A 15,154-nucleotide genomic window follows, 5' to 3' on the forward strand; every position below is an offset into this window, starting at 1 on the left:
TCTTATGGTACAGACTATGTTCTATAGATTCAATGGACTGCTCTGTCCGAGACAAAGAGATGCCTTAGAAATGTGTGTATTAAATTTTATTATCCTCCCTCGGATGCTGGAAAATTGGAAGTGTAAGTTAATAGCTTTAGTCTGCGTTGAAATTAATAAACTCTTTCATCGGCTCTGTGCCCGTGTTTCGGAATCTTATGCATAACCGGCCCGGGGGCTAACTGTGCAACCGGGTTTGATTATGGTAACTCCTCCTCCTCCTTTCCAATGTGTCTCCCCCATCACGTGTCAATTTCTATTTGTCATAGGTTGGGTCTTCGTAATCCCCTCTCTTTATTCAGTATCTAAAACTGCCACTGCTCCTCTCCCAAACACACACACACACACACACACACACACACACACACACAGTGCATTCTCACCGTGAAGACTAGTGTGACTTCTCTAGATGAGAATCTGAAGCCAGATCACAGAATGAGCGCAACTAGATCCCTTTATGGCCATCTCAGTGGTCCGGACACGGCTCCAATTCAGGCTGGCTGCAAAGTGATGGGAATCTGCTGGTCCCCTGGTCTCAGCGCCTGACCCTCCCACTGGGCCCTCCTTCCACCCCCCTTCATGGTGGCATGGGCTCCCCGGCCTGAGTCCCCATCCTCCCAGCTGCCGTAGCAGACGCGGTTGGGCAGTGGGCAAAAACAAGGCAAATCAACAGTGGCTTTTGCAATGAAGGACTTACTTTTCTTCCTGAAAGGAGAGTCAGTGCCTTTTCTACAGGTTTAGCGGGACTTTAAGAGAGAACGAGCCTCATTCCAGCGCACAGGAAGCATCACTGCCTCTTCACACGGACTGTCCCCAGTCAAGCTCTGAGAGAATTGGGACTTTGCAGGGCACCCCCACCGTAGCCAAAGGAGAAAGAAACAAGCAGCTTGGGGCAGATTTTGGGTTGGTGCCGTGTCCTCTAGTTTGGCTTTCACGAAGGGATAAGCAAAGACTCAAGAAGAGCAGGGTGTGGGGAAGCTACGTAGTCAGGGAGAAGGAGGGGGCAGTGCCATGATAAGCAGGTTTTGTCGCCTATACTGGGCTACCGCTATCCGAGGAGCACATGTGTCCACCTGCTCACCAGTTAGTGGACATCCTCAGTCAGCGGGGGTCAGCCAGCCCGAGCCTGCACAGGATGCTGAGTCCAAACCTCCCTGCTGCTTGAAAACCATCAAGGCAGATGTGGTTGGAGAGGTGGCCTTCCCCATGGAATTTCAGGGACCTGGGGTCTTTCTGTCTTGTGGCAGCCCATTCTCAAGGTCCCAGGCACCCTCAGCAGGAAACTGCATCTCGCCAGCTGGGGGACGGAGGTCAGGGAGGACCCCAGGCCTGGAGCCACACCCCAGCCCGGGGCCCCAGGGGACTCTCGAAGAGTCAGGACACACAGGTCTGCGTCCCGGCCAACACCCTGCCCTCAGAGGGAAGCTCCCTTTCTCCTTTTCTCGTGTTGAACCCATGTGGCCCTACAAAATGGAGACAAGAAAGGGGAACAGCCATAGAAGTTTATATAGTGTACGTAATTGAAAGGGGGGAAAAATACTATAAAATCTCTGAATGAAGACATCTGGGAGAAAGAGTGTAATAAAGAAAGTTGAATGTGCTTCAGTTAGGTTCAAATCAATGGATCTTAGTAAGTGAAATTCCCTTAATATGAACAATTTTGCCGACCTACATAAGCTATTGCTTCACAAATGATCCTATTTAATGAGTAATTATTTGCAGCCAAAAATAAACCACAGCTATCCAAGTGAGTGCTCATGGATATGGGTAGAAGAACCCCGTGTAAATAGTATGCATTGGAATTACTCCTTATTGGAATGCTTGCATTTTAACGTCTCCAGAACACTGATGGATAGCGTTCATATTGTGCAATTTAAAATGATAAACGGGTTTTGCCCACTTAATGACGCCTGAAATGTGCAGAAGCCAATGGGAGAGCAGTGGAAGGGAATAAACACGGCAGCCAGACTTAGATGGAAAACACTCTGGCAGCCTGTGCTTTGTCAGTAATTACGATGCTGTCTTTGTCCTCATGGATGCCTCAGGTGGCTCCGGGCCACCAAGCCACGTGGGTTGAGTCGCTTCCCACTGGGGGTGATGGGCTTGAACTGGTCCAGCCACAGTCTCCCACCCAGTCCCCCTTGTGACCAAAAGCATGTGTTTGTGAGAGAGCTGGATGTTGCCAGGGGTGAGATCGGTGACAAAGGAACAGAACAAAACAGAAAAATAGCACAGCGATGATCCCTTGTCTGAGGCATGTTCTAACCCTCCAAGCTAACACTCTGGGGCCTGCAGCCTGAGAAGGGAGAACTCATGAGGGACGTCTGGCTCCACGGCAGCTATATCCAGAAAGGCTAGCTGTTGCTACACAGACACCGTGGGACAGAGTTCTCAGCGAAACAAGGATCACTGCAAAGGCAAGCAAGAGACATCAGGCTTCTCAGTAGCATACTCTGGACCTAACGCTAAAATCGACCTGAAGCATTCTCTCCGGAAGTTTATTCTGCTTTTCCCAGAGCGCGGCAGCAAAATAGGAACAGATCAAAACCTTGGATTCACATGAATCCTACCCCAAACAGTTCCATAAAATGACAGTTGTGTCTTTCTCTTGAGGTGAAGGCGGCAAACCGAAAAAGTAACACAGTAGAAATTTCCAACCAAGTTGAATCAAGAATCCGCATAAAATGTACTTTTTTAGAAAAGCGTGTCCGGCAAAATTAAGAGTGGAACTTAACATTTCCTGAAAATTTCCGAGGAATTCAAGATTTCGGGGGTGGGGGTCATGGATGGCTGTACACGCTATTGAGACGTAGAGAGCCTGAAAGACTTTTAAAGTAAAATTGGACATAAAACCAAAGGAAGACATCTTCCCTCCCCTTCCTCATCCTGGAATAGTTTCAAAATACTGAATTATTTTATGAATATGCATTTCCCAGGAAAAGCCGTGGCAAAGCTCCAGGCGTGGGCTTCCAAGGCATGAGATTAGCAAAAAACAAACTAGATGTTGTGAGATTCCTCGGATGTAAAAGAGGGAAGCAAGACAACAGATTTGCAAATTCAAGGGAATACTCACACGGCTTTTACCATTCACGGTGCACTTCAATCACGTGTCTTAGCATAATTTGATGTCATTTACAGCAAAAAAAAAAAAAATACATCACCTACAACAACAACAATAAAAAAAAATTGAATGGAAAAACCCATCTGCGGTTGGACAAGGCTTTTGAAAGCTATGTAGACATCTCACCTAGTTAATTTTCCATATAAATAGTTCGATCACTTTTCTGGCTAAATATGTCACTGAGCCTAGTGCGGCCACATGAACTATCGTTAACAATCGTTACCTCAGCGTCTGCCACCCAGTGACTCTACGTGCACAAACAGCACTCTCTTTGAAGCCTATGACCCCCAAAGCCAGGGAAAGGAGCTTTTTTTAATATATTTTTTTAATCGCATTTATTTTGAGAGAGACAGACAGCTAACATCAGCAGGGGAGGGGCAGAGGGAGAGGGGGAGAGAGAATCCCAAGCAGGCTCCGCGCTGTCAGCACAGAGCCTGACGCGGAACTCGAACCCGTGAACCCTGAGATCATCGCCTGAGCGGAAACCAAGAGTCAGAACCGACCGAGCCTCCCGAGCGCCCCTGGAAAGGAGCTTTTAAGGAGGCCTGCCCCAAACACAACTATTTTCTTCTCACGTGAGTCTCCTGTAGGGGTTGGCCAAAAGGCTTGTTTTTGGTCCAGTACCCAAGCTAAGAATGGGTTGTACATGTTTAAATGTTAAAAAAAATAATAATAAAAGAGGGAAGAATATTTGGGGACACATGAAAATGATACGAAAATCAAATTTCAGAGGCCGTCGATAAAGTTTTATTGGAACGCAGATACGCCCATTCATCCATGCGGCCGTGGCTTTTTTCACACCAGGTGCCAAGCTGAGTGGCTTCAACAAAGACCTGTTGCCCACAGACGCTGAAAATATTTCTTGCATGACCCCTTCCAGAAGTCTGCTGCCCCTGGTGGTGGCGATGGAGCTCAGGCTTCCTCAGGAGCGTCTGACACCCCGGGAGGCTGGGGCTGCTCTGGCTGGACCACCCCCTGGGGACGTCCATGAGCGGGTCCAGTTAGAAGCGCAAAGAAAACCCGGTGCTATAAGGAGCTGTCACGTGTTCACGTTTGCAAGGCTACTATGGCCCCCGTCCCGCCATGGGCCAAGGAAGGGGCGTCTCTGCTTCCCCAACATTTGACACAATTTCCAATAATAATAATAATGATATGAAACGGTAACATCACACTGTGAAAAGAGGTCAGTGCTGGAACCAAAAAAAAAAAAAAAAAAAAAGACTGGAGGGATCTGTCATATCAAGACACAATGTCTCCTTGATACAGAGCCGCGCAATGGGCCTGAAAACGCAGGGCGCCAGTTAAAACCCCAAATTCCCGAGGTGATGCACGTTGGCCATACTTAATGGAAAAGGACACTCTTCGTCTGAGAGCGAAGAGGCGAAATGAAGAGGCGAAAGCACGGGTCATAAACGCATCGCAAACACCTATTCATGGAGGCTCATTCTCGCCCCGAGGAGACACCTCACCGATGCTGGCAGGTGTGTGGGCCCTCGGCTGGGGGCTGTCACCCACGCCCCGGATGAAGACTGCCCGGGGCCCCCTCCTCAGGCCGCACTTTGGGTGGGGGCAGCCCCGTGACTCCATCAGACTGCATCTAGAACCCACACGTGGCCCTGCCAGGACACCTGGCTGGAGGATAAGGAGCTGCGGGCTGGCCTGCTTCCACCCGGCCATCCCTGAACGACCCAAGCAGCCAGGGAGGCGTGGCGCCCTCCGCTTCCCCCCTGCTGGCACCTGTTCCCACCAACAAGTCAGAACTGACAGCCAGAGGCGCCATTAAGCATCCAACTTTTGGTTTCGGCTCAGGTCACGATGTCCCGGTTCGTGAGTTCAAGCCCCGCATCGGGCTCCCTGCTGACAGCGCAGAGCGTGCTTGGGATTCTCCCTCCCTCTCTGTCTCTGTCTCTCTTTCTCTCAAAATAAATAAAATAAAACCTGAGGAAAGGACCGGAAGCCAACGCGACTGCGGCCAAAGAAGAAAGCGTGTTTGGACCGGATGGGTTTTGCTCCGAAATAATTTCCTTTGGCGAGAAGCATGACGGGCCTGTGACCCGCATCTGTAACAGCGTCATCTCAAAGCTGAGCGGCCGCTCAGGCCGACCTCAGGATGTGGACGAAGAGAGAGAAAACCGGCCCCGGGTGGGATGTTCTCCATGCTCAGGGGGCACAGTGGTCCCGGAGGCTCCAGGCGGGAAGCAGGGCGCAGCAGGGGAGGCTCTCCTGCTCTGGTCTGGCTCGGGGGGAGCACTCGGGTGTGAGCAGGTGGAGAGCCGGGTGGGATCAGGGCCTGGCCACCTGGGGTGCTCTCCTTCCCCGGCTCTGCCGGAGGAGGCCTGGGCCGTGCGTGGCCTCCTTGGGCTCCGGAACCCAGCAGCGCGGAGGGAGCCGGACCGGGCTGCGGCTGGTGTCCCCGCGTGCCAAGTGTAAGAGAGCGTTGGAGCTGCATTCTTCATTTATATTCCTCGCTGATTCGAAACATGTGCGGACAAGGAATGTAACCGGCCTGCACGCTGCAGAAACGCCAGCCAACGGATGACAGTTTTTATGACCCCGACACTTCTTTCTACCCCGGCAATTAGCATTCGGTGGGGACCAGACACCTTGTGCTTGTCGCCTTCTATATCGTCTTCTCAGCTAACATGACAGAGTCCCAGATTCAGGATGAAGTCACAATCCCGTGTTTGCCGGGCAGATGCTGAGACCCTGGAGACAGGGCTCCACGGGGAGCCCCAACTATTGTTGGCCATTCCCCTCTCGAGGGGGGGGTTGCCTTTTCGGGATTTGTCATGGAGCAGGAGCACTAAGTTTATTTGTTCCCGGTGGGAACGGCCAGCCCCACCCCTCGGTTGCCCCGGGCTCCGGCCTCCTTCACGCCAAAGGACCGAATCTCCTGGTGCACATAAAGGGGGCTCGGACCCCCGCGCATTTCACACTGTGGGTTTCACGCGGTCTCCATGAAACTGCCCACACAAAAATGCTGACCTTTCACTGGGCACCGGGCCTGGATCTGTGGTCCAGCCAGGGGGAGGTTCACAGCGACTGGGAGAGGCAGAGGGTCAGAGCCCGCTGATTCAGCAAAGGCTCCTCTTTGCCCAGGAGTTGTCCTCAGGCCTGGAACGGCTTGGGTATCGTTGGCCGCCCATCCCCCAAAAAGCAGCAAGGCCAGTGTTTATGTCTGCATCCAAACACTGTGTCCAAGGAGCAGGGAGGCTTGACATGGGGTGAAGGAAGCATCTAAAGCAAGCTGGCTTCGAAGCATTGAATTCTTACTGGGTTAGACTGGATGGCCTTCTCCCTTACCACTCTGCCCGAAGCCTCACTCAGACCTCTCTTTCTTGCTTTCTTGCGCACGCAAGTGAGTGTAAACACAAGTGCCACCAAATTCTCCAAATCTCCGCAAGCCTTTAGCATATATATATCAAGGTAGGAGCACTTCCACGGTCAGGGTCAATTGACACTGTGGTTTTTTTAGAGGCACATTAACTTCTTCAGCTCAATAAGCAACCAGAGAAGCGCCAGAGCGCAGATAAAGCTGAAGTCACTGACTCCGTGCTTTCCGACCCGCCAGAGCCTGTGGGGATCTGGGGTGAGGGAAGACCCGCATCAGCTCCCTGTCTGCTCAGCTGGGCAGCCACAAAGCAAGACACGCAAGGGTCGTGAACATGACATCCGACAGCACGTTTCCAATTTCAAGTCCTTAGGATGGAATCCTTTAGTCTTTCCACATCTAAACTTAATTATCAAGTTGAGTCAACTCTTTGGAATAACAGAGACCCGACTTTGATATAAAGAATATAACAACTCTGTGTCAACACATGTAAATTTAATTTTTTTTTTTAACATTTGTTTATTTTTGAGACAGAGAGAGACAGAGCATGAACGGGGGAGGGTCAGAGAGAGGGAGACACAGAATCTGAAACAGGCTCCAGGCTCTGAGCTGTCAGCACAGAGCCTGATGCGGGGCTTGAACTCACGCACTGTGAGATCATGACCTGAGCCGAAGTCGGCCGCTTAACTGACTGAGCCACCCAGGCGCCCCAACACATGTAAATTTAAACACAAGTCAGAATTGTGCCCTTGGTTGAGCCCCTTTACGGCTTAATGTGAAGAGAAAAAGGACATGATTATTAATGTGGCTTTTAGTATGTGATTGCCTTTCCTGTGTAAGTCAACTAGTAAGCCCTAACGAGATCTTGAGATACAAGCAAAGCCTCGATTAACGAAACAAGTGTGCTTAAACGGGAGCTTTGGTGATGTAACTGACCACTGTAACTCTGTTCTTTCCCTGAGCTTCTCTCTCTGGGTCTACGCCCCACAAAACACCAGGAGGAGTCTGACATCTTGACCTCCCCTGCAGATGGTCTAGGCTGAGCCAAAACACACACACACACACACACACAAACACACACATGCACGTTACACAAGAATGGCTTGGGGTGGATCATAGGCAGGGCTAGAGGGCTTCAAACTTATTTTAGGTTGATGGTACTTTATGTTTTTTCATGAACGTAAATGGAAAATTGGTCCCTCTGAGTTGTTGTCTAGGAAAACTAAAAACCAAGATGCTGGCATGAGGCGATGAGCTTCAGGGACCCAAGAAGTGTCTTATGGCCAAGGGAGTTAACTATTTTATAATACATACCAGTAGGTACTACATTAACTTTTTATTGGAGTCCATTTTACCTTTTCTTCATAATGTTGCCCTGCGGTTTTAAAGATCAAATTTTCTTACTCATTGCGTTGTATTCAGTACAATTTAAATTCCGCCCAGATGAACAGCTCAGATTTCAGGGACAGAAGCATATTTTTTCATCTAATAAATGCAATTTAAGTGTAACTTTGAAAGTATTGTACTATATTAACATCACTATTAGAAGTCTAATTCCTGTGGGGTTGAATAGATAGACCGATTACTAAAGTAACATTTTCTTATACACATATATCTGTATATGTATACTAATAATTTATTATTTCCTGAGAAATAGAATATATAAAAGAAATGCCTCCTTTGTAAACTGTTATGATCAAGACACATGAGAGCGACTTCTACTTCCTGTCAAGAAAGGGACTATGTTTCTCCTCTCACCGGAAGCACACAAAGAGGTAGACAGAATGTATCAAACACACATTGTCAAGACTGGACCATCAAGCAATGATCCCGAGAGATGAGAAAGCAGGTCTGCGATGGCCCCAGCTTGCTGCCTGCGAGCTTTCATGCGAAAGGAGGGAGTCTCCATTGGAGACCAGCCTACTGTCCGTCTGGGGAGAAGTGCAGGCCCAGGTGTTGGACAAGGGCAGGAAGGCTTCCCAGCACAGAGCGCCAGAGAGGAGACGGCGCGGAGAGACCTCTGGAGACCTGCAGAGGGTCGTGGGGAGCCTTCAGCTGGGTCCCGTTGATCACTTGCAAGTGGGTAACTACCAGAGGCTGGGGAAAGACCCACTTGGAAGGACGAGAAGGACAGTGTCACAGGATCACACGGGGTCAAGAACAGTGCCTGTTCCCATCAGCCAGATGAGAAAACCTCATAACACATGGGCTGTGGGGCAAAGCACATGGAAGAGCCTTGTCTGAGTCATGGAGTATGATTAGCCCCAGATAAGGGCCTTGCAATCTCAGCACTATCAACATTTTGGTCTGAAAAACTATTTGTTGTGAGGTTTGTCCTGTGCCTTATAAGGGGTTTAGCGGCACCCCTGATATCAGCCTCGTAGACACCTATACCACAACCCCCACAGACAATGCCAAGCGTCCCTTGAAGACAATATCATTGTGGCTTAAAACCACTGTCTTTGACTGACCAATCTTGGATTAACCTGTCTTATACTGACTGTTTTGGTTCAGCATAACAAATCTTTAAAAGCAGGATACGAGATTATTAAACTATTTACAAGTAAATGAATGTCATCCCAAGATAAACCCCAAAGATGTTCGGAAGAAAATATTTGCCTAGCACACAAGATCAGACCACAGTATCTTGCCTCATATAAAAATTCACCAATATTTCTACACTTATCGTGGGGAGCATCGCACATTGTATATGTACAACTGTCAAATCCCTATGTTGTATACCTGAAACTAATATAACACTGTCTGTCAACTTTATTACAAAAGAAATAATAAATAAATTTTTAAAAAAATTTACCAAGCTTTCAAATAGAAAGTAAAACATGTCCCATAAGAAGGAGAAAGATCAATCAATTGAAACTGATCCGGTCCTAGCACAGGTGTTCTATTTAGCAGATAATGTCTTGAAACAATTATTATAACTGAACTCCACATGTCCAAAGTGCTAAGTAGAGCCATGATAGATTTTAAAAACACTCACATCAAAAGATGAAAAGTTGGGGTTATATTCTAAAATATACTAGATGGCAACAATGACAGATAAGACAGTATAGAAGAAAACACTAGTAAACTTGAAAACATACTACTATAAACTATAAGTGAAACACAGAGAAAAGAGAATTTTTTTAATGTATGAAATAAAGACTTTTTCAGGAATAAAAAGCTGGATGAATTTATGACAAACAGAACAGCACTACCAGACTACTGGGTGGCTCCGTCGGTAAAGCGTCCGACTTGGGCTCAGGTCATGATCTCATGGTTCGTGGGTTCGAGCCCCACATTGGGCTCTGTGCTGACAGGTGGAAGCCTGGAGCCTGCTTCAGATTCTGTGTCTCCCTCTCTCTCTGCTCCTCCCCCGCTCATGCTCTGTCTCTCTCTCAAAAATAAATAAACATTAAAAAGAAAAAAAAGAAAAAAAAAGAAAAAGAACAGCACTACCAGAAGTATCAAGGGAGGGTCTTCAGGGAAAAGCAAAATGACCAGATGGTTCTATGGATCTATAGCAAGAGAAAGAAGAGTACCAGAAATCATAGCTACACAGATAAATCTATGAGGCTATTCTGTTTATTAAATCCTCTTTTAAAGATGGTTTAACAGATATCATAAAAACAAAAACAGGACAATGCAGTGTGGAGTTTAGATCATATATAAAATTAAAGTGTATGCCAAAAAAACAGCAGACGAATCCAGAGGGAAGGAAAGGAACTATAGTATTGCAAGTGTCTCATACCATATGTGAAGTTGTATAGCTTCACTTGAAAGTAGACCGGGGGAGGCGAAGGGGAAAAAAAAGTTGGAGAGGGAGGGAGCCAAACCATAAGAGACTCTTAAAATCTGAGAACAAGCTGAGGGTTGATGGGGGGGTGGGGTGGGAGGGAGGGGACAGTGGGTGATGGGCATTGAGGAGGGCACCTGTTGGGATGAGCACTGGGTGTTGTATGGAAACCAATTTGACAATAAATTTAAGAGTAAAAAAAGAATAATAAAAAAAGAAAGTAGACTGGGATAAATGAAACTTTTATATGATAAACCTTAAACCACTAAAGTCATAAAATAAAGAATTATAGATAAGACAAGAATGAATATAAAATGTGAATATAAATATAATAATATTACCATACGAAATACTAAAGGAAGGCAGAAAAATAGGAGAAGAGAGATGTCATCTACAAAGAGCAGATGGTACCAATGAAATACAGATGATAAGATGACAGCTATCCACCTGGCCATATCAACAATCACAGTACATGTGATGGCCAAATGTCCTCATCAGAAAGCAGTGCTTGTCATGTAAGATCAAAAAGCTAGATCCAAATAGATAGATAGATAGATAGATAGATAGATGGAGAGGGGGTGGGTGCTACAAGAAACACATTTTGGCTATAAAGACTCAGGTTAAAAGCAGAATGATTAAGAGATATATCATGCTAACACTGATCTAAAAATGTTAGAAGTCTATATTAATTTCAGACAAAGTGTATGTTTCAGTGGGAAGAATATTACTGGGGAGGAAAAGATCACTTTGTGATGATAAAGGGATCAAGTGAATGTAGATTCCTAAACCTATATGCACGCAACAAGACCTTCAAAATACACAAAGTAAAAATAAACAGAACTGCAAAAAGAAAGAGACAAATCCACAGTTCTAGTTTCAATACCTTCACTCATCAATTGGAAGAATATGTAGACAGAAAATTAACAGGGATATAGATTTGAACAAAATTATCACCAACTCGAGCTAACTAAAATTATAGATAGTTCCACCCACCAATAGCAGAATGTATATTCTTTCAAGGGGCCACAAAAGAATTTACCATGATAGACCATATTCAGGGCCATGATACAAGTCTCAATAAATTTAAAAGGATTTAAGCCAGGCTATTCTCTGACCACATAGTAATTAAATTAAAAATCAAGAACACTACAGGCACCTAGGTGGCTCAGTCAGTTAAGCGTCAGGCTCTCAGTTTCAGATCAGGTGATGATCTCATGGTTTGTGGGTTTGAGTCTTGCATGGGGCTCCAGGATGACGACACCGAGCCTGCTTGTGATCCTCTCTCTCCCTTTCTCTCTGCCTCTCTGTCCCTCCTTCGCTTGCTTTCTCTTGCTGTCTTGTTCTCAAAATGAAAGAATAACCTTAAAAAAAATCAATAACACTACTATCTCCAGAAAAATTCTCAAATCTTAAAAACTAAATAACACGCTTGTAAATGAACCATGAGTCAAAGGAGAAATAAAAAGGAAGTGAAAAAATATTTTGAACTGAATGCAAATACTTCCTACCAACTTTTGTCGGGTGCCACTGAAATCTGTCAAAAATCTATAGTAATAAATGGCTATATTAGGAAATCAGAATGAACTCAAATCAATGACCTCATTGTTCAACTAGAGAAAGAAGAGGATATGACACCCAAATTAATAAATAACATACACACGAAGATCACAACAGAAATCCTTGAAATAAAAGAAAAACAGCAGAAAAAAATAAAATTTAGAAAATATAACCAAAGCTACTTTTTAGAAGGTCAATGAACCTGGTAAGCTTCTAATTAGGCTAGTTGGAAAAAAAGAGAGAAAACACAAATTTCCAATATCAGGAATGAGCGAGGTGGCATCACTACCGATTCTACAGACATTAAAAGACAGTAAGGAATGGACAAAGGACTGGAACAGACATCTCTCCAAAGCTGATATGCAAATTGCCAACAAGAATATAAAAAAAAATACTTAACATCACTAATCGTTGGGGAAATGTAAATCAAACCAGAGGATGCTATCATCTCACACCCATTAGAGTGGCTATAAAAAATACAAATAAGGATGGGTGAGGATGTAGAGACACTGGAATCCTGTACACCATTAGCAGGGGTGTAACATGGTGTAACTACTCACTATGGAAACTGATGGCAGCTCCTCAAAAAATTAACAATAAAATTGCTATATGATCCGATCATTGCAATTATGGTGATATATCCAAAGAAATGAAAGCAGGGTCTCAAAGAGTGGGTTGTTCACCCATGCTCACAGCAGCATTATTCACAACAGCCAAAAGGTGGAAGCAACCCACATGGCCATCGACGGTTGAGTGAATTTTAAACGTGCAGTGTCCACGTACAATGGAATATGGTTCAACACAGAGGAAGCTTGAGGACGTTATGCCAAGCAGAATAAGCCCATCATAAAAGACAAATACTGTATGATTCCACTTACATCGGATACCTCAGAGACTGCATAGAAAGTACAACGGTGGCTATTAGGGACTGGGTAGAAGGGGGAAACAAGGAGTTGTTGGTTAGTGGGCAGAGAATTTCTGTTTTGCAAGATGAAAGGAGTTCTGAAAATTGGTGTCCCAACAATGTGATTATATTTAACACAATTGAGCTATACACTTGGAAATGGCTAAAAGGGGTTAAATGTTATGGGTATTTTACCATGATTATAATTGTTAAAAGGTAATAAGGGCATATTATGAAAAACTTTATGTCAGTAAATTCAACAACTTACACGAAATGGATAAATCTTCCGAGAGACAGGAACAAACTACCAAAATGCTACTGAGAAAAAAAGAGCCTGAAACAGCCCCATTTTGTTCTTCGTTTCATAGAATAAATCTGCTTTGGTTCTATGAGAGCATTTCAACTTATAGTTAAACACCTCCCCTCAAAGAAAATATCAGGAATATATGGTTTCACTGGTAGATTCTACTCACAAAGAATGAAGAAATGATTACAATTCTACAGAAACTCCACCGGAAAATTGAAAGGAAGCAGTTATTCCCAACTTACTTTATGAGACCACCATATAAAAAAAAAAGTCTAAGATATTACAGAAAGCTGCAGACATCGTGAATGTGGAAGAATAAAGATTCTAAACAAAAAAAATTAGCAAATCAAATTCAATGATTTATAAAATACATCATGACTAAGTGAGATCTATCCCAGAAAGTCAGAGTGAAAATCAATCAAGGTGATTCATCATATTAACAGACTAGAAGTAAAAATCCACATAAACACCCGAGTAAAAACATAAAAAGCATTTCACAAAAACCAAGTCCGTTTTTCATAAACACGTTCAGCACACTAGGAATAGAAGACTACTTCCAAAGGCTGACGGGCATCTGTGATAAAGCTAGAGCACGAGTAATAATAAGGTGAAAGGTGGAACACTATCCCATGGAGATCGTAAACAAGATGTGGATGCCCCAGGCAGCAGACTGTACTAGAAAATGGTACAACTGTTGTGAAAAAGAATGTGTCTCTTAAAAAGTTAAGTCTACACCTACCCTAAGATGTAGCTGTCCAACTCCTGGGCATTTACCCAAAAGAAGAGAAAGTGTCCGCGCCTACAAACCTTGAGTATTCACGGCTACTTTATTTTTAATAGCCCAAAAGTGGAAACAACAGTTCATCAACACATTAATGGATAAACCCATTGTTGTGCACCCCCACCACGTGATACTACCGAGTAGCAGAAGGAGCGGAGCATCGATACGTGCGACAACCTTGACGGATCTCAAAATAATTATGGCGAGTAAGGACGCTAGAGTACCTAATGCATTATTCCCTTTACATAAAATTCTAGAGAAAACAAACTGATCTGGAGTGACAGAGAGCAGTTCAGTGGTTTCCCGGAGGTGGTGGAAGACAGTGGTGGGGGATTGGGAAATGTCAGGTTTTCCCCTATGGCAACTCACCTGGAAAAAAAAAGGAAACAAAATATTCCATCCATGTTGACAAATGCGAAAGAAAGAAAGAAAGAAAGAAAGAAAGAAAGAAAGAAAGAGAAAGAAAGAAAGAAAGAAAGAAAGAAAGAAAGAAAGAAAGAAAAAGAGAGAGAGAGAGAGAGAGAGAAAGAAAAAGAGAGAGAGAGAGAAAGAAAGAAAGAAAGAAAAAGAAAGAAAGAAAGAAAGAAAGAAAGAAAGAAAGAAAGAAAGAAAAAGAGAGAGAGAGAGAGAGAGAGAGAGAGAGAGAGAGAGAGAGAGAAGAAAGAAAGAAAGAAAGAAAGAAAGAAAGAAAGAAAGAAAGAAAGAAAGAAAGAAAGAAAGAAAGGCAGCTAGTGGGGAGGAACGAAGCAGAAGCTTATTCATTATATCCCGAGACAAGAAAGTATCATGAGCTTGAAGAGTATGACTTTGAAAGGAACAAATAATTTGAGATACGTTCCGGGAAGGGAGACTGTGAATTAACATTTACACCCCGTGACCGAATTCCGGATCGGTCAGCCTGTTTCGGACACCCTCTGAGGGAGAGGACATTGGATTTCCGTGCACTTTTTAAAAGCAACGGACAGGTCTGAAATTACCAGCCAGTGGGGAGATCAGCTTGTGAGTTAGGGCCAAGGATTCTCTCTTCAACTTTGAAAAAATGGAGTTTGAGAGATCGGAGAGGGTGAAAAAGAATGTGCCGCCCCCTTCCGGGGTTTCGTGGAGTACAGAATATATCATTCCGTAGCTATTGACATCACAGTAAAATATTAACCCAAATGCCTCAGAAACACAAATAATGGATCACATAAGCAGCAATAGAATCAGAATAGCATCTGTTGATGTTCTAAATACGGGAGAATCTCAAGGCCCATTAACTATCACGTTCGGGATTCACGTTGCTGCCCAGCTGTGATGCAGAGAGCCCTCCCGGAAGAGCCAG

The sequence above is a fragment of the Neofelis nebulosa genome, chromosome 1 (genome assembly GCF_028018385.1).
Source record: "Neofelis nebulosa isolate mNeoNeb1 chromosome 1, mNeoNeb1.pri, whole genome shotgun sequence".
Lineage (NCBI taxonomy): Eukaryota > Metazoa > Chordata > Mammalia > Carnivora > Felidae > Neofelis > Neofelis nebulosa.